Raw genomic sequence first — 22928 nt, 5'->3', positions numbered from 1 at the left:
GCTGAGTAGGAGAAATGTAGGTGTTGGGAAGCCATTCAGCCGTTCAGTGTGTGCTGAGAAGAACATTCCAGTCTCCTGAAACAGCTGCCAGGGTTGTTGGAGCTGTGCAGAGAGACAGCAGACTGGAGGAGGCCTTCTGTACCAGTTGTCTCCAGTTGCTGCCTCTCTGATGTTCAACCCACTGCTCATTGCCATCACCTTTCTGTAGGTGTTTGCTGTTGACATTTTCAGTCTTGTTCTCCATTTTTACTCCTAAAACTTTGCTGATAAGAACTGTCACTTGCTATTATGTACTCTTTCATCTTCTATGCTTTTGTTGATTTTTAGATGAAATGTCTGGACTTTCAAATTTATAGATTTTTTTTCCAGAGACAGTGGCGATAAATGCATATATTCAACATAAAGCACACGTACAGGTTTTGTTGTGTGTGTTCAGGGTGTTCTTTATGTCCATTGCATTTTTTAACTGCTTGGTTTTTGACCTCTTCCACCTACTGGCTAATTTTCATGCCTTTCTGTATTCCCTGTTTTATAGTGCTCATTGTTACCAGAGCTTGTATTCTCATCTCTCCAGGCTCAGATCTACTTTTCTGATCATTGAGTCTCAAGCTCCTGGGTCCAGCTACTTACAAGGACAGGTCTATTTGGAAGTTCTATGATTGCTTCAAATGTCTAACACTCCATCATGACGTCACAAAACTGACATCTCATGGAAAGTGACATTTCCCTTTTTGATACTGGCACCCCTTGTGGTTATTAATCGTAATAACACCAAATACTTGAAAGCTAACTGGGCCAGCCATCATCCTAACTTCTTTTCCTAAGGGGTTTAAAGTTGACTAATTCAGACACTGCTGTGCTCATGGGAGGTATTTAATTAACAGGTGATGTATCCGCCACACAACCCTCTAAACAGATTTCAGAGTAAATAATTGCTTAAACCGCATTGCTCATGCAGGTATGATTCCAAAACATTAGTGATGAAAATTGCTATGGAAAATATCAGTCATACAGGGAGCTATGTTTACAGAGTAAAGGACATTTTTATAGTAATCTAATTGAGTACGTGGAGGAAGGAAGAAAGTAAATACTTAAGTCATTATATCTAAGCATTCCACCTATTATATCCTTTAATACTGCTCCTATTTCAAGTCTGTTTATTTGTTTTTATAGCTCCCACCATCCTTGTTGTTTCTTTAATATTTAAATCTTTTGAAGTCACCTCTGTACTTTCACTCACTGTGAATATTCTGCAGGGCCCAACAGTGCCTCACATCAAGGCAAGGAGATACTTCCAGATCATGATTATGATTCAAACCGAAGAAAAGAAATACAATCATTAGTAGGTGAAATGTGTAGCAAGTCATACTGGGAAATTAAATGTGTTAATTGACTTTAACTATTTTTCTTAGGTAGCAAACATTCTTCTCAGTGCCTTACTTTTTCATGTGGATTTTAAAATATGATCTTTCCCTCTCAGTTTCTGAATGGTGATTAAGCTGAAGAGTGCATTAGGATGGGGAATAATGCAAGTGAATTGATATCTTTATTTCACAGGGAATGGATTATAAGTAGTTTGTTCTTGGTTTACATTAATCTATATGTGAGATAGACAGGAAATTATCATGCAGTTCTCAGTCTGTGCCAGCAACTCTGCCATTTCTAGAAATGTAATTACCCACACGTCTTTTCTTTATAAAACCTTAATTCATGAAGTCATTCCATAGCAATTTAGTTTTGTTCACAATTCAAAAAATTGATGTGTCATAATGTTCCAACAAAATTTATCCCAATTAAAACATCTAAATGCTGTATATGCTAAATAGAGGAATTTATATTTAGAATTCACAATTCTTTTGCCCTAAACAATAAAAAGCAAAATTTTATATATGCTGTGACACCTATATGCATATATGTTTATCTTTAAGATTATTATAAAATTACTATATAAAATTTAGATTGAAACTCCTAAGCACACTTTTCTCACCCTGCACTGAGGAAGCAATTTACAAAAAATTAAACTGTTATTGGGAACGTGGAGCTTTAAAAATGAATAGTAGATGTAGAAACAACCCCAACCATATTCAACTATTTGATCTTTGACAAAGGGGCCAAATACATACCCTGGAGGAAAGATAGTCTCTTTAATAAATAGGGCTGGGGGCCTGGGGATTTAGCTCAGTGGTTCCTCAGCCTGCCTCCCAAGAGCAAGGTCCCAAGTTCGATCCTTGGTACCAATAAATAAATAAATAAATAAATAAATAGTGCTGGAAAAACTGGCTTTCCATATACAGAAGTTTGACTATCTCTCTTTCCATATACTAAATTAAAATCAAGATGGATCAAAGAGGTAAATTTTAGAATAGAAACACTTAATCTGCTGGAAAATGGAATAGGTAAAACTGTTGAAGTCATAGGCAAAGGCAAAGACCTTCTGAATGGACCAGTTGCATAGGACATAGTACCAAGAATCAGCAAATGGGCTATCATCAAATTTAAAAGCTTGTGCACAGCAAAAGAAATAACCAACAGTGAAGAGACACCCTTCCAAATTAGAAAAACGTCAGACAGCTATCCCTCAGATAGAGAACTAATATCTAGAACATATAAAGAACTAAAAAAAATTAGATCCCCACTAATAAAAACCCCAATCAAAAATGGGCTAAGAAGAAAAAGTACAGATGGTCAATAAATACCTGAAGAAATCTTCAACATTGCTGGCCATTAGAGAAATGCGTAGTTAAAAACAACAAGATTCCATTTTACCTCAGAAAGAATGACTATCATCAAGAAACCAAATAATAACAAATTCTGGCAAAGATGTGTGGAAAAGGAATCTTCTACATTGTTGGTGGGAACATAAACTAGTACAACCACTATGGAAATAAATAAGGAGATTCCTCAAAAAACTAAAACTAGAAATTCCATTTGACCTGGCTATCCCCTTTCTAGGTATCTTCCCAGAAGAATTAAAGATATCATATTACAGTGATTCATGCATATTGTGTTTATAGCAACTAAATCTTGGGAGCAGCCTACGTGCCCATCAACAGATGAATGGATGGTACTTTTTTCACAAGGTAGTGCTAAAATATCCATTTGAAAAGTTCACTTGAAGGCTTGTTGTTTGGATCTGGGTATGCCTGGGATAGGAACCTAGAGGAAGGCTATGAAAATTTCACGAAGCAGGGCAAATTGAAGAGTGACCTGGGGCTTCAGCATGAGAGACAGGAAAGAAGGGAAGGGGAGTGAACATTTTTCACATGACTCATCTTTTCTCTTCATGTTTTCCACCAAGAGCTTCATTTCTTCTTATTGACCCTTTGAATAAAATTCTTGGAAGCAATGGAAAGGAAAATAGGACTTTCATTTATTTATGAGGGGATTAAGTAAGTGGGTGTGAACATGCTCTTTCTTATCTGGGCCTTCCTGAATTATATTCAGAAATACCAGTTCCAAGTCTCTGACATGTTTTAAAAAAAAAAATTCCAGCTCTATGTCTAGGGAAAAGAAGGGAAGGAGCTAAAGGGAAGAGAAGAGACTAGAAGGAACAAAAATTTACAGAGGGCCTACTGTGTGCTAGAGATTTTCCTACACCATTTCAATCTGCATGATTCTTGAATTGATTTATCCAGATCTAAATATTAGAGAGTAAGATATTTCTGATAACTGAGGAAATGACTCACAGCTAATGTAAACGAACTCTAAATTCTATTTAATAGTGATCTATTGCTGCTTTTGTTTAGGTAAGTTTTAGATAATTTTTTTTTTTTGGTACGGGGGATCAAACTTGGGACCTTGGGCTTGCGAGGCAGGTGCTGGAACCACTGAGCTAAATCCCAGGCTGTTTTAGATAATTTTTATGGATTAATTTAGAAAATGAAAAATAAAAATACTAATACATAGAAATAAAACCATTTAAAAACCTCACATGTAGAAGACAGATCTTTCACCAACACTTGCAGGAAATTTATGAAAAGACCAAAGTATTTTTAGGTCAAAAGTACTTTTTGGTGTTATAATGTGTACATTCAAAAAACAACTAATTAAATAGACTCACATTTTAAAATTTTACCAGGAATGCTTTTTTAATGTCAACTTTATTATGCTTTAATCAGAAAAATATGATAGGAAATTGTAAAATTCTGAATGTACTGTCTTTTTAATTTAATAGGTGTTTTTATTTTTTATTACTAAATTTCAGGCCAGAAGCACTTACTTTTTTTGTTTGTTTATTTTCCTATATTAGGAAGTTGCCAACTGGCCACATGGAAATGTTCAGGTCTATTTCTGCTCATACCTTCCCTCCTGTGGGATTCTTACTCTATATATTATGATAAATAATGGAGCTGTAGTTGCAGAGATACAGTTATAAACTATCAGAATTCTCAAATCACAAGTTCAATAGTAGCCACCATATAGCACAGAGGAGGATGCTGGGGTCTTCTGCACAGACTTTACCAGCAATTTCTTGTCCACCCACACATATTCAGAGCATTCTTTTTGGTAACTAGGGATGAAAAATGTCAGTAATGTTACTACAGTTTTGCTTTTAATTAGGAGTCATCAATGATTTTTTTTTTTTTTTTTTTTGGTATTAGGGATAGAACTCGGGACTTTGCACTTGCATGGCAGGCAGCGGCACCATGAGCTAAGTCATCAATTATTTTAACACAAGTAATTCTATCAGTTATGTGAAAGCAAGTAAATTGTTTCACATATTGAAAAGGATCCTAGTGTTCTTCATTCTATTCTTCATATTCTAAAAGAGCTTTTGGGTGCATCCTTATTATAAGATAATTTCAAAAATCACCTTTATGCTTATAATTAGACCAACTATAGTTATAAGCACTAACTCAATTTTTGTAATCTTTTATAATAAAAATCTTAGCATCTTATGAAGTTGGAAAAGTTATAGAGGGCATATAAAACATTTTGTAATCATGTTAGACTTCATATTCAGTACTTCAGCATCATCATACTTTTTCTTCAGAAGTTACTGTATCTTTTATTCTTAGGCAAAAATAATGTGTTTATTTTCTGAGAGTTGATCTTGAAAGACTAATCTTTTATGTTGGTTCCAGCAGAGCATCTTAGGAGATCAAGAAATATTTTGGGAGCAAACAATGAATAAATACCATTAAGATAGTAGTTTTTACCTTGGGACCTTGGCTAAATAACATAGGGATCCACGAACTAACTGAAGTTTGTGTATAATCCAGATATCTGTCCTGGATCTCTCCACACCTCATCTAGTGAGGATATCTTGACCTTTAATGTTTCTGGAAGCGTGAGTGGGGTTCCCATACCTAATACTCTCTAGTATCTCAGGAGATGCTTGTGAAACATAATTCCCTTTATCATGACTTGTTCTGGTTTCATGGTAGCTCTTCCCCTTCACTTGATTCTCCATTTGCACAATTCATTGGATCATAATGGATACTCTTCAGAGTCTTGAAAATTTCTGTATTTAAATTTTTGCCCCCATTAAGTTTATTGACACATTTTAGGTATAAAATACAGTTACTTATATCATTGGGATCTTGTACCATTACATGACTATCTTGGTTCTTATTTTTTTCCCCCTTGCCCTGTCCTCCCTTCACCCCCTCCACCCTTCCCTATTTGCAAAGACTTTGTTTCCATTTTTTTCCTTTTCTCATATTTTTTTCTTTTCCCTTCTTTCCTTTCCCCTACCCCTCCCACTTCCCGTGCTCCTTTAGACCTTTACTTCCTATTACACAATATCAATTATACATTTTTAAAATTACAATATAAAGATCTAGGAGACATTACCAAAGATTTTACAGAATTTAAAAGGATATAGAAAGCATATTACAAAAATCTTTTTTGAAATAAATTTGACAACTTCTAAGAAGTACCTTGGAAGACAAATTAATGAAACTAACTCTGGAGGAAATATAAAATTTGAATAGCATCTATTAAAGAAAGTATATTCCTAGCTTGAAAACCTATCTATATGACAACAACAGGCTCATATACATTTTAACTGATAAATTATATCAGACATATTTAAAGCATAAAAAAGAAGGAACACTTCTCCCCTCACTTTAGGAACTCAACATTGTGCTAATCCTGAAACTGGATAAAGATAATAGAAGAAAAAATTATGAACATAGATAGAAATGTGTTTAGCAAAACAAACTATTAGAAGTCAGATCTGGCAGTATGTAGAAAGTGGTTTTGTTATAGGGATGGCAGTATTGGTTCAGCATTGGAAGATCCACCCCCAAAAGCCATCATTTTAACAGAGGAAAGGAAAAAGCCATATGATCCTGTCACTACTTGGAGAAAAATTATTGGACTGAATTCTACAGCTGTTCATGGTAAAGGATATCAGGAGACTAGAAGTAGAACAGAAACTTCTCAACAGATTAAAGACATGTACTCCATACTTTCAGCAAAAACACCTTATATGAATGGAGAAGATACAATGCTTTCTCCTTAAGGTGGGGAACAAGGGCAGATATACCTACTCTTCATCTGTCCATTAAACTTTGAAACATAGGCCCAAATCAAAATAGTCTGGCAATAAAATGACAGAATTAGGATAGAATTGGCAAGGTAGAAGCAAAATCTTTATATGTAGATGAAATGATCATCTACAGAGAAAATACTAAGAAATCTCTAGGAGCCCCTAGAACTTGTATTTGAATTTAGCAGGATTAGAAAACACAAGATATATATAAAAATTCAGGTCAATGCATACTTGCTATAAATGAAGAATTGGATATTGAAATTTAAAAGTTATGTAGGAGTACAAAGGACCTAGAAAAGTAAAAAGAAAAAGAAAAAAAAAACAGTGTTGGAAGCTGTTTAGTACCTAATTTTAAAACTTCCTCTAAAGCTGCAGTAATCAAGGCAGTGTTGGTGTAAGGAAAGACATATAGATCAATGGAATAAAACAGAAGTTCTAGAAATAGAACCACATACATATGGTCCACTGAGTTTTGAAAGATTATTTAACATTAACATTTTATAGAATATAAACTCAATTCAAGAGCCAAGGAAAAGATAGTGTTTTCAGCAAATGGAACTAGAACACCTGGTATCTGTATATAAAAAATTAACCTCAACCCTTTATTTCCATACATAAAAATAACTTGAAAGGATCTATGAACCTAAATATGAAAGACTAAAACTATAAAACTTTAAGAAGAAATTATAAGGGAAAATGTTTATGAAATTAGGGTAGGCAAGAACTTCCTAGGATACAAATACATGATGTATAAAAGAAAAACATTGATAAATGAGATTCTATCAAAATTTAGAACTTTAAATGACATGGTTAAAATGAAAAGTAGACCTTAAACAGACCATATTTACAATGCATATAACCTATGACCAGAATATATAAAGAACTCTTACAGCTCATTAATAGACAACCCATTTAAAAAGTAGGCACAAGAAGATGATAAATATCCAGTACAGCACAAGGAAAGGCATGCAACACTAGAATCAGAAAAATGCTAATCAGTAGAATAATAAGACCGAATTATACACTCATTAGGGAGATGAAGTTAAGAGTTTTAAAAGCCTTGTCATGAGTTTTTCTTTTTGTTGGAATCTCCCCCTTTCTTTTAATTTGTCACACCCAATGGATTCATTCTGCTGTGCTTCCTGGGGTTGTGTTCCTCATTGTCTTTTCCTAGGATATTGTCTAAAATTTTTTGGAGTGTTGGTTTGTTATTCATGAAGTTCCTAAGGTTCTCTTTATCATGAAAGTATCTTATTTCTCCATCAATTTTGAAAGACAGTTTTTCAGGGTACATCAATCTGGGTTGGAGGCTGTTTTCCTTTAGGACTTGAAATATGTCACTGCAAGCTCTTCTTGCCTTGAGGGCTTGCATTGAGAAGTGTGCTGTGATTCTGATGGGCTTTCCTTTGTATGTGATTTGTTTCTTTTCTCTCACTGCTTGCAGAATTTTGTTCTTCTGTTGGGTTTCTGGAATCCTAACTATTATATGCCTATGTGTAGATTTTTTTGGATCAAGGCTATTTAGAGTCCTATATGCCTCACTTATCTGCATGTCAAGTTCTTTTCCCCTCCTTGGGAAGTTTTCTGGCATCACTTCTGTGAACAGTTTTTTTATGTCATCTGCACTCTCTCCTTTTTTTTCATTGACTCCAATCAGTCTTATGTTATTCTTCTTTGCATCATCTAGGAGCTGCTGGATTGCTTTCTTGTGTTCCCTTACAATTTTAAAGCAATTTCCCTTTTCCTGGTCACTAATTGTAATCTTTTCTTCTATATCTGAAATTCTGTCCTCACATTGGTTCATTCTGCTGCATAGACTTCCAATGGAATTTTTAATCTTCTGGAAATCTGTTTGCATCTGTTTTATGGATTCCATTTGTTTCCTATGTTTGGATTCCATCATGTTCCTCAGATCCTCTATATTTTTATCTGTGTCCTCATTAGATTTTTTTTTTTTTTTTTTTTTTTTTTGGTACCAGGGATTGAACTTGGGTCCTTGCACTTGTGAGGCAGGCGGCATAACCACTGAGCTACATCCCCGGCCCCGCTCTAGATTTATTAATCATGTCTTGCACTGTGGGCACAATCTTTGCTGTTATCTGAGAAATTATTTCTGATTTCATTTTTTCCAGTTCCTCTTTTGTTGCCAGTGCAGGGAGTCCAGGTGGCTGAGTATCAGATTGTTCCACCTAGTTTCCCTTTGGGGTTGCTATAGGTGATCTGGAAGTCTGTTTTTGAGGCTTGTTTACGTGTCTTCTTATTTCCATGGTGGGGGGGTTGCTGCTGGCACCGTTGACGCTCACCTCCTCTCCACTACGAGGGGTGGAATGGAGGCAGGGAGCCTCCTGCTGGGCACTGGGATTGGCTCACCTCCTCTACCCTAGGAAGGGTGGAATGGTGGTGGGGAGCCTCCTCCTGGGTGCTGGGATTGGCTCACCTCCTCTGCTCTAGGAGCAGTGGAATGGTGGTGGGGAGCTTCTTCTTGGGCACTGGAATTGGCTTACCTCCTCTTGTATTTAAATGTTAAAAAGTTTATTCATAGTACCATTGCCAAAAAACTGTTAATAATGATTTGGGGCATCTGAAAACCAAATGCTGTATATTTCTCTTTTTTAAACTCTTATTATTTAAATCACTGGAGAGAACTTCCTGGCCATCCTTCCTCCTGAGTCCCTTCCCACAATGGATGCACTCACATCTCTTCCTATTTTCACTTTCCTCACTTCTCCCTTCCCACTCAATTACCAAAATATGAAATCTTATTTTATTTTACAGAGAAATTGTGTTCTTTCACTCTTTTAGTCAAAGTACTTTTTGCCTTGAGGCTTTTTTGCTAAGCAAAGACTTAAGATTTTCCTAAGAGGAATTCTGTCTCCAACATAAAAAATAAATTTTATTTCTCTTGGTTGCAAAGGCAAAGTATTGCATGTATAAATATTTTTTGAAGGAAAGTGATATTAACTTGAATATATTCTGAATAGTGTATAGCACCTCCTTGGAGATAAAAAGCCATTGATTACATTAGGATCTCTCTAAGGCTGGTGCTTTGAATATTTTCCTTTAATTTAGAATTTGTGTTCAGCAAAGAGATGGCTGCAAATTATGTATAGTTTGTAATATATCATGATCATATCATACACATTTCATATTTATTTCAATATTTTTCCAAATTTAAAAATTTCTCTTAATGCCTTCACCACAGAGATAAACACTGTTGTTATTTTGGTGCCTGTTAACATTTTAAAATACAAGTTACCCTTTAATGCTTCTCATCTCTACATTTCCCCTCTGTCTTTTCTCTGTTATATGCCTCAATTACATTATATTTCCTTTATCAGTTATATGCCTCAATTACATTAGTTTTTCTTTTTTCCTGAAAAAAAGTTACAGTAGGTTTTGGTTGGAAAAAATTCAAACTTCAAATACAAACAGATTAGACCCCTAGGTTTTTCTAGGGAAAAACTTGAATTTTGTCACATGACCATTAATAGCTGTTCTCCCTTATTTTCTTGGTGACAGCTACTTTTTATTTAATGTACATGACTTTAAATAGTGCATACTGTATTTCTCCACTTTCCTTACCACAGAGCACAGTGTTATTCCTGGTGGCAGCTGTCGGTAAATAGGCGTCAAACACCTACCCAATCACCTTTGTGTTATCACTCACAGCTTGAACTATCAGATGATGCTCAGCAAAGAATGGTCAAAGAAGAGTGGATGGGGTGATTTAGGACCTTACTCCTATGGATCCTGAGCTGCCCAGAAATTGGTAACATAAAAATGTTAGCTTGATCTTGATATTTTGAGATGCTAAGCTCGAATAGGGGCTCTTAAAGATAAGAGCACTCAGGTTACTTCCAATTTTGAAGTTTCAACTGTACCAAGAAACAAAGTAAGTCAATAAATAAGAGATGCCAAAACTAAAGCATAAAATTTGTGGTATTAGTATACACATGTATAATGTATATGTACAGTACATATATCCTACGTCTTGCTGCTTGCCTAGCTCTTGTAGAAAACCAAAATGCCGCCAAATTCAAGGGATTAAAAGTAAACAGTCATTTGAAGTGGCTCTTGTGTGTGGGTATTGTTTCTAGATGTGGTGGCAAAGAAGGTGTGTCTTTGCCTGAAAGTCTGCACATCCGCTGGAGGACACAGTCCACATCTCTGTCATCTTCTTCCTGAGAGTAGAGGCTGTACAGTTATGTTTTCTTATATGATGGCAGAAGTAGTAGCCCCAGTGTGCACGTGTATCTTAAATTCCTGAGTACAGTGCTTCTACCAACAGTCAATAGGCAAATCATAAATCATGTCAAATGGCTGAATACAAAATAAGGTATCAAAGAAGTGTACTCTGCTTTTTTATTGGAACAATGACAAATTTACATTCAAAAAGACATGAGTATCAGCAGAGGCACCAACTATCTTAATTCACTTTGAACAATTACTATTTTTTGCACAGAATGCCTTGAGTATATATAATCTTATTGTAAGATAGTGAGTGAAATCTTGATGTCCAAGTTTCTAAGCACTCTAGCTCATCTAGAATCAAGATGCCTTTGTCACAGAGTGGGGCTGTAAGAGAACAGAGGATGCAACCCCTGTCTTGATCCAGATCCTCCATCCCTAATCCATGTCCTATGAGCCAGTACAATGGATAAGGTGAGCTTTTGTCCTTTTTCTGTACGTGCCAATCAATGCATTTTATTTTGCTCGTAGTTCTATGACTGGACCCTCTTAGTCTCCAGAGTGTTTTTCTTTTTCCACTTCTCACAACCCTCACATTCCTTCCTAGTCTTTGACCCACAAAGTAACAACTAGCAGTAATGAGTTAGTCAGATAAAAAACCTTGTCTGGAAACTGGGACGCTTCCTGCCGTGGCTACCAGCACTGGCTCTGCTGCAGTGGCAGCTGCAAGCTGGCCATGGAGCACTGCCTCGTAGGGCCTGGGCTGTACAGACCCAGTAAGCTGTGGAATGAAACAGTGGAACTTTTTTGGGCCAGGATGCACTTGCGGAAACACCGCGGCCATTTCAAGAGTTATGAGCATTGCTTCACAGCAGCCGAGACTGTGGACTGGTTGCATGAGCTGCTGAGGTGCAGTCAAAACTTTGGCCCTGAAGTGACTCGAAAACAAACAGTCCAGCTGCTAAAAAAAATTCCTGAAGAATCACGTCATTGAAGATATCAAGGGAAAATGGTGTCAGGAAGATTTTGAAGACAACCATCACTTATACAGATTTCCTCCTTCCTCGCCCCTGAAACCATATCCAAAGAAGCCCACGTACCAAAAGGATGTCATTAAATTCCTGGGATGGAATGATTCCCCAGCGGACACCTCACAAGAGAACATCCCAGTGAGGCCGGTTGTGATGAATTCCAAGATGTGGTTCAAGCGTCACAGTATTGCCATAGGCGAGGTGCCAGCTTGCCGTCTGGTCCACCGCAGACAGCTGACTGAGGCCTATGTGGAAGAGATATGGAAGTCCATGACCTTGTCTTATTTACAGAAAATCCTTGGCCTGGATTCCTTAGAAGAAATTTTAGATATCAAACTCGTCAACTCCAAGTTCATCATCCATAACGTATACAATGTTAGCAAGCGGGGAGTTGTTATCCTTGATGACAAGTCCAAAGAACTTCCTCGTTGGGTACTGTCAGCTATGAAATGTTTGGCAAATTGGCCCAACTGTTCAGATTTGAAGCAGCCTATGTACTTGGGATTTGAAAAAGATGTGTTTTAAATGATAAAGATTATTGCAGTCACTTGAAAGAGCCACTGCTTACATTTCATCTTTTGATGCTTTTGTCAGTGTATTAGGTTTGTTACAGAAAGAGAAAATGGCAGTTGAAGCATTTCAAATTTGTTGCCTCCTTCTGCCTCCTGAGAACAGAAGAAAGTTACAGCTGCTAATGAGGACGATGGCGAGGATTTGCTTAAACAAAGAAATGCCACCCCTCTGTGATGGTTTTGGCACTTGGACACTGATCCCCTAGGACTCATGCTTTCTACACAAGAAATCTCTGCCTGTGTGTCTCTTTGTGAGTGAAGATCAAAGTATTTTCAGTGTGTTGATAGAATCCAGTTGTGTTAGTCAGCCTTCCAGATGCTGGGACAGCATACCTGACACCAGTTGCAGAGGTTTCAGTCCACGGCCATCTCTGGCTCGTGGAGGAAAGCTGCTCAACCCATGACAACTGGAATCAAAGAGGGAAGAGTCTGAGCAGGGTGTACATCCTCCAAAGCCATGCCCAGTGGCCCCCTCCTCCATCGGCACCATTTCCCAATAGTCTTCCAGCTACTCAGCGGACCAATTCGCGGATGTGCGTAGAGCACCCATGGTTCAGTTGCCCTCCAGAGAGCCCACCTGTGAATATGTGACTTTTGGGGGAAATTTCAGAGCTAAATCACAGCACCCGTTTTATTAAAAAGAATTATGAGATTTCATGCTTACAAATTTTGAAGCGAGATTATCAGCAATAAAATTAGAAAAAAGAGAGAAAAGTCTGTCTTCAGGATAATATGAAGAATGGAGTAGTTAATAGGAATTCTATGGAATTATGTTAATTATGTTAACTTTATGTTAATTATGTTAATTTTATATTTTGTTTTTCTGGTTACTGTAAAAAGAGTTCAGTCACTTAATGCACTTATTGTAAAGTCCTATGCTTTGTTTAAAGGTGCTTGTGAAATATACATCTAAAATCCTGTAGAAAATGTTTAACTAGGAAAAGATGTAATAGTTGAGGTTCACCGACTCCTACCAGGTTTAAAAAAATCAGTAATGAAATTAGGATATTACATGACCAAATAGGTATAAAGTACATTAAATTTAAAAGTGCTACATGAAGGTGGCATGGTGGTGCTCACCTGTAATCACAGCAGGAGGCTGAGGCAGGAGAATTACAAGTTGCTTGAGCCTAGCCTAGACAACTTATCAGACCATATCTCAAAATAAAAAAATAACATATGGGCTGGGGATATAGGTTAATATGAAGCCTCTGAGTTCAATCCCCAGTACTGCTAATGGGAGGAAAAAAGTGCAACATGACCCAAGTCATGGTGATAATGATGTTCAGAATTTGTATGTATGTGTTTAAATTCCCGCTTACATAAAAAGGGGAGTTAAAAAATTCCTCAGATGAACATCTTTCTATTAAGTGTCTTCATCGAGAGGTACACACTTTGTTCTTACTGGTTCTGAGACCATCAGCCTATCTAAGATGGCCACGTACCTGGGAGGATATGCGACTTAGGCCATTTCTCACTGACTATTGACTTTCACTTTCTGCAAACTAGATTGGACCCCATTCAGAGGAAGAGGAAAAAACTAAAACAAAAAACCCCCAACAACTTACCTATATTTACCCCTTTGCCCCTTTAGATGGTCCAGACATTTTCTCGTTGCATCTTGTGTTCCAAGGATGAAGTAGACTTGGATGTATTATTAGCTGCTAGGTTGGTGACATTTTTGATGGACAGTTACCAGGAGATTCTGAAAGTCCCTTTGACCTTGCAGACTTCTATAGAGGAGCGTGTGGCTCATCTACGAAGAGTCTGGGTAATGGAGGGGATATTATCAGTCCTATAAATTGGCAGTGGAAAGTCATGTAAGCTTTCTAGGCTTTGGGGGACTTTTTGTTATGAGGATTGAATTAATTATGTACAAAGTGCATGTAACAGTTATTGGCACATAGTAAGAACTACATGTGTTTGCTGTTATCATTGAAAATCTTATGGAAAGTGCAAAGTCCTGAGTTGGATACCAGGTATCAAAAAAAGAAAATCTTATGGAATATATTCTTGGATTTGTTATGTTGATCAGTGCTGTGTGACTATCAGTCTAATAAATTGATGACATTCATTAAAAAAAAATAACTTCCTACTGGTAAGAAGATATTTCACCCATTAAAAAGAACCTTATACCCATTTGGGACCCCTCCTGTCTCTTAGGAGCTATTCTTATTCCACATTCCTATTCCCCAATAAACTGTCCTGTTCTTTAAAAAATAGCCTTATAATGCCTTCATTTATTGTACTATATCACTAACTGATCATCTACTTAACACTTTCAGTGCTTTCTACTGTCTTGCTGTAATGCCCTGCTTTTTTTCTTTTTCATTTCCTTCCCTTTTCTATGCTATTCTTTTCTTTTCTCTTCCAGTACTTCGGATTGAATGAATCCAGGATTAAGTATACCAGGCAAGTGCTCTGCCGCCCTCCTTTTACTTATTATGACTTATTTACTTATTATTTACTTATTTGAAAACATGGTTTATCTTTAGCCTCATCTACCTTAAAATTCCAGGCTTTAGCCAAACTGAGCTACTTTCATTTCTCTGAATGAGCTATGCTGCCTCATCCCAGACAAATTATTGGACCTTTCAGAACTTGTTTTTGTTGTATATGAAAATGGTATACCATCCCAGATTTACACACAAGAACTTGATTGGGAAGTCTTCTTAGGTCAGCACTTCTAGAAGAATGCAGATTTTGAGGGAGGAAGATGCCAACTGAGGAAGATGCCAACTGAACTAGTAATCACAAAAAGGCTTGCATCCAGTACTGCAGGGGACCTCAGACCTGGATGGCACGTCAGTGTCCCTGAATAGGTGTGTTGTAGACTGACTGTGTCCCTGTCAAATTCTTCTTAAATCCTCACTTTCAATATGATCTTATTTGGAGGTGGTACCTTTGGGGAGTGATATCACAAGGGAGGAACTCTCCTGGACTCTCCCCTTACATATGATCCCTGGGAGAGCTCCCTTATCTCTTCTGCTATGTGAGCAGAAACCAAGATCAGTGCCTATGAATCAGGAAGTGAACCTTCAGCTGATACCGAATGTGCCAATGATTTGGTCTTAAACTTCTCAGCTTCCAGAGAAATAAATATCTGCTGTTTATGAACCGCCCACCATTGCATTTTGTTATAGCAGTAAGAAGAGACTAAGACAAAAAGAGAATCAAGCTCTGCACTTCCTCACTGATGCAACATTGGGTGTGGGCTGCTCTGGGAGCAGAGTGAGGTTAGGTGAGGCTGCTCTCCTCAGCTGAGGACAAGTCCTAATGAGGGATGCAGCTGAGATCTGTCAGCCACTAGCACCCCAGCAGCTTGGGATCAAGAGCTTGTGTTTCAGAGCAAGGGACCCTATCCCATAGGGTAATTGTGATAAATTCAACTATTCATGTCCAACACTCCACAAATCACACATATTGGTTTATTCTTCAGGTCTCAGCTTGTATGTCACCACCTATGGAAAATTTCTGTGACTATACCCTCTTTCTCCCTGGACTAGGCCAGTGTTAACCGTTTTTTGCTTTAGTATCACAATTTATTTCATCCTATGGCAGCAGTTTATTGTACAGTATGATAATTTCTGGTAGCATTTGTCTGTCTCTCCTCTAGACTATAGAGGGCAGGAACCACAAGCCTTTGTAATTTTAAAAGTCTCATGCTCTGATTAGCCCCTTAACCCCTTATCTGATAGTCATATTCAAACTCCACAATGACAGGTCAGTATTTGTTTTCTTTACTCTTTTATCCCACCCATAGAATGGGTCTGAGAATGTAATCAGAATGTAATCTGAGCTGACAACTGATTTGCTGGATAAATGAAAGAATGTTGAAATTTCCCTGGGAAGGGAGAGTAAGGACAGTGCCTTATACACAGAGTTCCGGACTCCTGACAGCTCCTAACAGCTTCTAAAGCTTCTGAATTAGGACTGGTCGGTTTTTTCCATTGCTGAACAATAGCAGTGAAACTTTACTTTTCGTCAAATATTTTCTAAACTACATGCATTAACTCATTTAATCCTCCTAAGGACCATATGCAGGGAACACTACTTTCATTTTACAGATGATGATACTGAGGTATGGAGAATTTAAATAGTCAAGTTGAAGTGATAGAGATAGAAGACCTTTATCCTCTAAAAATTCCATTCTCCCAAATGATGAGATCACCTCACTTACTCTTTTATCTTGAACCTTTTTCTGGTAGTTCTGAATCTTTCAGACCTTTCAGTGTGTCTGGATCTCTCATTGTATGTCTGAGTCTTTACCCTTGCTAGACTCTCTGTGGATACACATTCCTAAACTGGGTTGTGAGAAGTCATGTGGATGAGGTAACTGAAGACTTTGATCTCACAAGAGAGTTGTGGTAACTATATTCCTTCAAATATGGGAAATGCCAAAATTGTATAAATCCCTTGATTAAAAGTAGAGGAGAGAAAAAAAGTAGAGGAGAATGGAGAGGTAGGGGTAGTGAGACCATACACTGGACCAACTCCTACAATTCTAGCATCTTCCTCCTCCCTTCTGATTCTTGTCCCTTCAGAAAAGTTATAGAAAACTCTTGACTTAGGAAACTTAATCTTAAACATCAAAACTTTACCAATCAGACAATCAGAAGAGAGAAACATAATTTTTGTTGGAGGTAGGACTGGAGGAGACTGAGAGCAGAGAAGCTGTATTCTCCACTCCAGAGAGTTTGCAGGCTTCCTTGCTCAGGTAAGGTAGGCTGTGGGTCTGTCATTGGTGGAGGTCAAGTTGATGAATACTGAACTTTTAGTGTCCTGACAGTGTTGGGCTCTGTGGGGGAAGGGATGAGGGCTCTTCTCCTATGGCAATGTCTAATTATTCTACTCTGGTCCAAAATGAAAATCCTGAAAAAAATAATAAGTTGCTTTATTTCAGGAAGAGACTTCAGAAGTATGTGGAAAACTGGATTGACTTCAATTGTCTGATTATTACACCATTTTCTTTTAAAGGATTTCTGGAAGCTGAATGTCTGGGAATGGATTTAGCTGACTTATTTCCAAAGAAATACTTGAGGAAATTATTAGGCTGCACTATGATATTTTAGTGCATTTATTTAGTAGCTCTTCCTGAGGTGAGGGAAATGTTGTGTTTTTTTATTTTTTATTTTTTTATTTTTTTGGGGAAATGTTGTTTTAAAAAATAGACATTTTTATCGTTGGAAGAAAATTATCTCTTAAAACACTTCTAATATATTTACTTTTACTTATTCTTTTACTTGGTGAAATAAATGGTAGACTTCATAGCAATGACTAAAAGGTTCTTCTAGGTCACACTTAGAAACTTGTAGAAATCTGAATCTGAGCACTTAAATTGACTACTACCAGGCAATCTTTTATTTGTTATAAAATATATTGCAAAAAATTCTTATTTTATAATTAGTGTGGAGGAACTATTTTAAAGTTATAAATCTACCACTGTAAAGAGACTGTTTTAAATTTCAATTTTTTTTGTCTTTATCCATAAACACGTGTGTATTTCTATGCTTGTATTTCCACACATTAAAATCTCCACAAAACTTCATGTTTCTCTTTTATAAACTCAATGTGCCAGAAAATATTTCAATGTTATCATTTTTATAACTTATAAAGAATTCATAATTTTCATTAAACCAGTATGTCATAGGGGACTTAATCATTCTCTGTGGGCCATTGTATATGTAATTTAAATACATGATTTTAAACCACCAAGAAATTTGTAGTTTAATTGCTTTCCTAAGACTTAAATGAGTATCTGTAATATTGAAACGTTGTATGACACCATAGGTCCACAGAAGTACTGAAATAACTCTTTGACTAAGCAGTATATGGAGAAACAGACACTCTCCTGACAGTGGAATGTCCAGCATCTATACCCAGCTTTAGAAAAGCAGCTGTCAAAGTCAACAAGTTTGCAGAATAAAAGAGCATGTGAAAATATCTGTCAGCATGCAACAGTTGTTTATAAAGGAAGCATAGTCAAATTAAGACTGGAAGATCATGCTTCATCTTTACCGACAGGTATTTAACTAATTGCTTTGAGAGTATTCTGTTGGTGGAAATTTCCAATTTTAATTCCTAGCCCTTCCTACAGTGTTTCAGGTGATCAAAAAGATTAATTTTGAGAGGATCTAATGGAGAAGGCAATGTTGGCATACTCTTAGGGCACATTGTTGATAAACTATGTCAAACATAAGTCTTCATTCCACTCTGAGGAAAGCCTAGCTTGTATCAGGATGAAAATCAGGTTATTATCAAAGAATTGGAGCTAACTGTTTCCTGAGAAAGAAAAATGATTTTTACTTTGGCAGCACATATTCTCTTTGCACAGGCTTGAGTATCGCTTTTGCAAAAAGACCACAGGTCTTAAGCGGATGCTGCTGCAAGGTTCACTACACATGGAGAGGCTGTCAAACTAGAGGAATTGAAAAAGGTTCCAATATTCAACCTGTGGGATTTTGGTCAGTCAAAACACAGGGGTCGAATACATGTGTCCACTCTGCCCGACAGCCCAAACAGCTATCAGGAATGACAGGGTCTTCGTAGAATGCTGGGAAGAAAATTTAGGGAATATTAAATGCTCTTATTACTGTCAGGCGATTCATGCCTCTCATCAGCAGTTCTCATCCTGGAGTGTGGTCAGAGTGTGCTTTCATCAGAAATGTCAAGCTGCTTGGTTGGAGCAGATGCTCATGGAATGAGTCAGGTACTCAGAACTCAACTAGAAATACCCATGTTCATTTTCTGACATTTTTGATGAAATAGGATAACAATGTAAGATTCGTTCTGAAAGAAAGATATCTAAGTAAAGAAAACAGGGAATGGGAAAGAAGTGTTTTCTCTCATGGAATGTCAGATGTTTTCTTTTCGGAGGTCTTTTATTGATCTTTCAGCTGGTACTGCTGGAGGTGACAGCCTCAAGGTTATGGTCTGGGATACATGCTTTTGTAGTTTGAAAATAATAGAGAGTAATGGATAGGGGGCTGGGCTGCATCCCAGCCGGGCTACTTATGCTGTCCTGACAGCAAGTTAAACTTTGTAGGTCTTGGTTTCTTTGTGTATACTCATAGGGTTCTTGAGAGGAGCAAGTGAAATAGTTTTTACAAATACTTAGCTTGCTTTCTGTCTGGCACATAATATGGAATCCATGATGTTAACTGATTGAATTTGATTGGTCAGTGGGTAGGCTGTGTCATTTTTTTTGAAAGATGACTATAAAGGATCCAGTGTTGGTTTATGAACTAAACTAAACTTACATGTTGATTTTGTTTAGTCCTGACATCTTAAAAAATTGAGTAACATTTTAAAGTTGACAGATTTCACATAAAAACTTATCCATGCTTATCCATCCCCCCCCCAAAAAAAAACAAAAAAAGAAAGGACATGTCACAGCACTAAACACTAGTGCTCCATGACAGTCATCTTTAGGAGTTGAGAAATTGCTGGTTCCTTTAGAAAAGGTCTTGAACTTTCCACTTCATCACAGTCCTCATCCCTCTTTTTTTTTCCATTAAGTTTATTGGTACATTTTAGGTATACAATACAGTTACATTCATCACTGGGATCTTGTACCTTTACATGAGTATCTTGGTTCTTATTTTTTCCCCATTCCCCTGGCCTCCTTTCAACCCCTCCACCCTTCCCTGTTTACAAAGACTTTGTTTCCATTTTTTTCCTTTTCTCATATTTTTTCTCTTCTTTCCTTTCCCCTACCCCTGCCACTTTCCCTACTCCTTTAGATCTTTTCTTTGTATTACACAATATCAATTATACATTTTGATCCTTATTTACATTTTTAGTGTTTCACACCAGAGAAACTATTTGGTATTTATACATATGTGTCCTGTTTACTGCACTTAAGAGTATTGCCTCAATGTGCATCCACTTAGCTATAAATGTCTGTAGTTTCTTATTCTTTATGGCTGAGTAGTATTCCATTTTATTAAAAAATCACATCTTCTTTAGCTAGTCTCTAGTTGATGGGCAACTGGGTTGTTTCCAAGTTTTAGCTATTACAAACTATGCCATTATAAACATGAGTGAGCATATGTCACTGTGGTTTGATTCTTTTAATTCTTTTGGGGAGATACCCGGCAGAGGAATAGCTGGGCCAAATGGGGCTTCTAATCCTAGTTGTTTGAGGTATCTCCATATTGATTTCCAGAGTGGTTGCACCAGTCTGCATTCCCCCAAACAATGGAGAAGGGTTCCTTTCTCCCCACAACCCCACCAGCATTTGTTATTGGTTGATTTCTTGATAGTAGCCATTCTTTCTGGGGTGAGGTGGAATCTCAGTGTTGTTTTCATTTGCATCTCTCGAATGGCCAGTGATATTGAACATTTTTTTCATATGTTTAGTTGCTGCTTTTACTTCTTTGTCTCAGAAATGTCTGTTCATTTCAGACGCCCATTTTTGAATTGAGTTTTTGAATTTGGGGGGTCTGATTTTTTTAAGTTCCATATATATTCTAGATAGTAGACCTTTGTCTGAGGAACAGCTGGTAAAAATTTTTTCCCACATTGTAGCTTGTCTCTTTTCTTTGCAGTGCAGAAGCTTTTTAAAAAGATGAGATCCCAGTTGTTGATTCTTTGTGCTAGATCGGGTTCTACTGAGGATTAGTTCATAAAGTCTTTTCCTGTGCCAAGGTCTTCAAGAATTCTACCTAACTTATCTTCCAGCAAGTTTAGTGTTTCTGTTTTAATATTTAGATCTTTAATTAATTTTGATTTTAGTTTAGTGCATGGTGAAAGATAGGGGTCTACTTTTAATCTTTGGCAAGTTGAAATCCAGTTTTTCCAACACCATTTATTAAAGAGGCTATCTTTCCTCCAGTGAGTATGGTTGGCTCCTTTGTCAAAGATAAGGTAGCTGAGTATGTCTGGAGTTGTTTCTGCATCTTCTAATCTATTCCACTGGTCCTCGGGTCTGTTTCTTTGCCAGTACCATGCTGTTTTTATCACAATGGCTTTGTAGTATAGTTTCAAGTTGGGGATTGTGATGCACCCTGCCATGTCTCTGTTGCCTAGAATTGCTTTTGCTATTCTACGTCTCTTCTGGTTCCAAATGAATGTTTGGATTGTTTTCTCTAGTTCTTTGAAATATATTGTTGGAATTTCAATTGGCATTGTGTTAAATCTATATAGTAATTTTGGAAGTATGGCCATTTTCACTATATTGGTTCTTCCTACCCAGGAACAAGGGATGTCTTTCCATTTTCTTATATCCTCTTGGATCTCTTTTTTCAGAGTGCTGTAGTTTTCAGTGTAGAGGTCTTTTGCTTCCTTTGTTAGATTGATTCCTAGATATTTCATTTTTTTGGATGCTATTGTGAAAGGGATTGTTTCTCTAATTTCTCTCTCAGTGAGTCTGTTATTTGTTTACAAGAAGGCTACTGATATTTGAGTGTTGACCTTGTATCCGGCTACTCTACTGAATCTGTCAATTCAGTCTAGAAGTCTTTTGGCTGAGTTTTTTGGGTCCTCTACGTAGAGTATCATATCATCAGCAAATAATGACAGTTTAATGTCTTCCTTTCCTGTCTTTATTGCTTTTATTTCTTTCTCTTGTCTAATTGCTGTGACTGATGTTTCCAAAACTATATTGAACAGGAGTGGTGATAGTGGGCATCCTTGTCTTGTTCCTGATTTTAGCATGAAGGTTTTCAGTTTTTGACCATTTAGTATGATGTTGGCTATTGGTTTTTCATAGATAGCCTTTATCAAGTTGAGATAAAGACCATCTATTCCAATTTTCTGCAGGGTTTTTATCATGAATGGGTGTTGAATTTTGTGGAATGCATTTTTCTGCATCTATTGAGATGATCATATGGTTTTTGTCCTTGACTCCATTAATATAGTGTATTACATTTATTGATTTACATATGTATGTGGTCTCTAGGACCATATGTCATTTGGCATTTATCAATTTACTCTTTATCTGTGTCTTAAGGGTCTTAAATAAATCTTAGTTCACATGATTTGAATTTCAAGTGAATGCTGCAGCCACACCCCCTGCCCTTTGGAGGTCTTGAGCTTCATGTGGATTTTTCAGTGGAATGTTGCTTTCCTTACTTTACCTGGGATCTGATAGTTTTTTGTTCATGATGCTAACAGCACAAATATTCAGCTAGTCATAGTCATTCTTGCAAATCATTGTTTGCCAGAAAAGTAACAATTTATGATAGATGGCATCACTAGTAATTAATTTATTTCAGTAGTATATGTATATCTTCTGCTGTATGACTGAATTGAGAAAAATAAAGCCAAACTAAGAAGAAGGAGTACAGTGGCTTTTACATTTCTACATATTTTTATATGTTTGTAATATTTTTATCATATCTTTCATATCAGTCACTCAGGCTCAGCTCTAGTGTGGTAGCAGACAATCCCTAATCCTCAGAATAAAGATTTATTTCTTACTCACCTACATTGTGGGCTTGGAGGAGCTTTACTCATTCATGAACAATGCTAAGAGAAGCTCTGTCTAGACATTTCTTTGACCAGTGGCTCTTCCTTGACAGAGAAGAGAGCTAGTGTCCCACAGAGACAATTTAATGCCTCTGCCCAGAAACCTTGAGTCTCATCATCCCTCATTTTTTATCAGCCAAATAGAGTTGTCTGGCCATGCTTAATTTC

General features: G+C 37.0%; 1 protein-coding gene and 1 pseudogene across 1 annotated transcript in view; both read left to right on the top strand.

Annotated features, from left to right (window-relative positions):
• Nucleotides 1–22928, top strand: part of Prkg1 (protein kinase cGMP-dependent 1) — a 1307364-nt gene that overhangs the window by 51403 nt on the left and 1233033 nt on the right. The gene's annotated exons all lie outside the window — the stretch shown is intronic.
• LOC147825633 (DEP domain-containing protein 1B pseudogene) lies at nucleotides 1157–21362 on the top strand (annotated as a pseudogene).

The sequence above is a fragment of the Heterocephalus glaber genome, unplaced genomic scaffold, assembly GCF_053883595.1.
Source record: "Heterocephalus glaber isolate CG9 unplaced genomic scaffold, H.glaber_assembly_v1.0 deba00001497, whole genome shotgun sequence".
Classification (NCBI taxonomy): domain Eukaryota; kingdom Metazoa; phylum Chordata; class Mammalia; order Rodentia; family Bathyergidae; genus Heterocephalus; species Heterocephalus glaber.
This window is presented reverse-complemented; position numbering and strand designations above follow the sequence as displayed.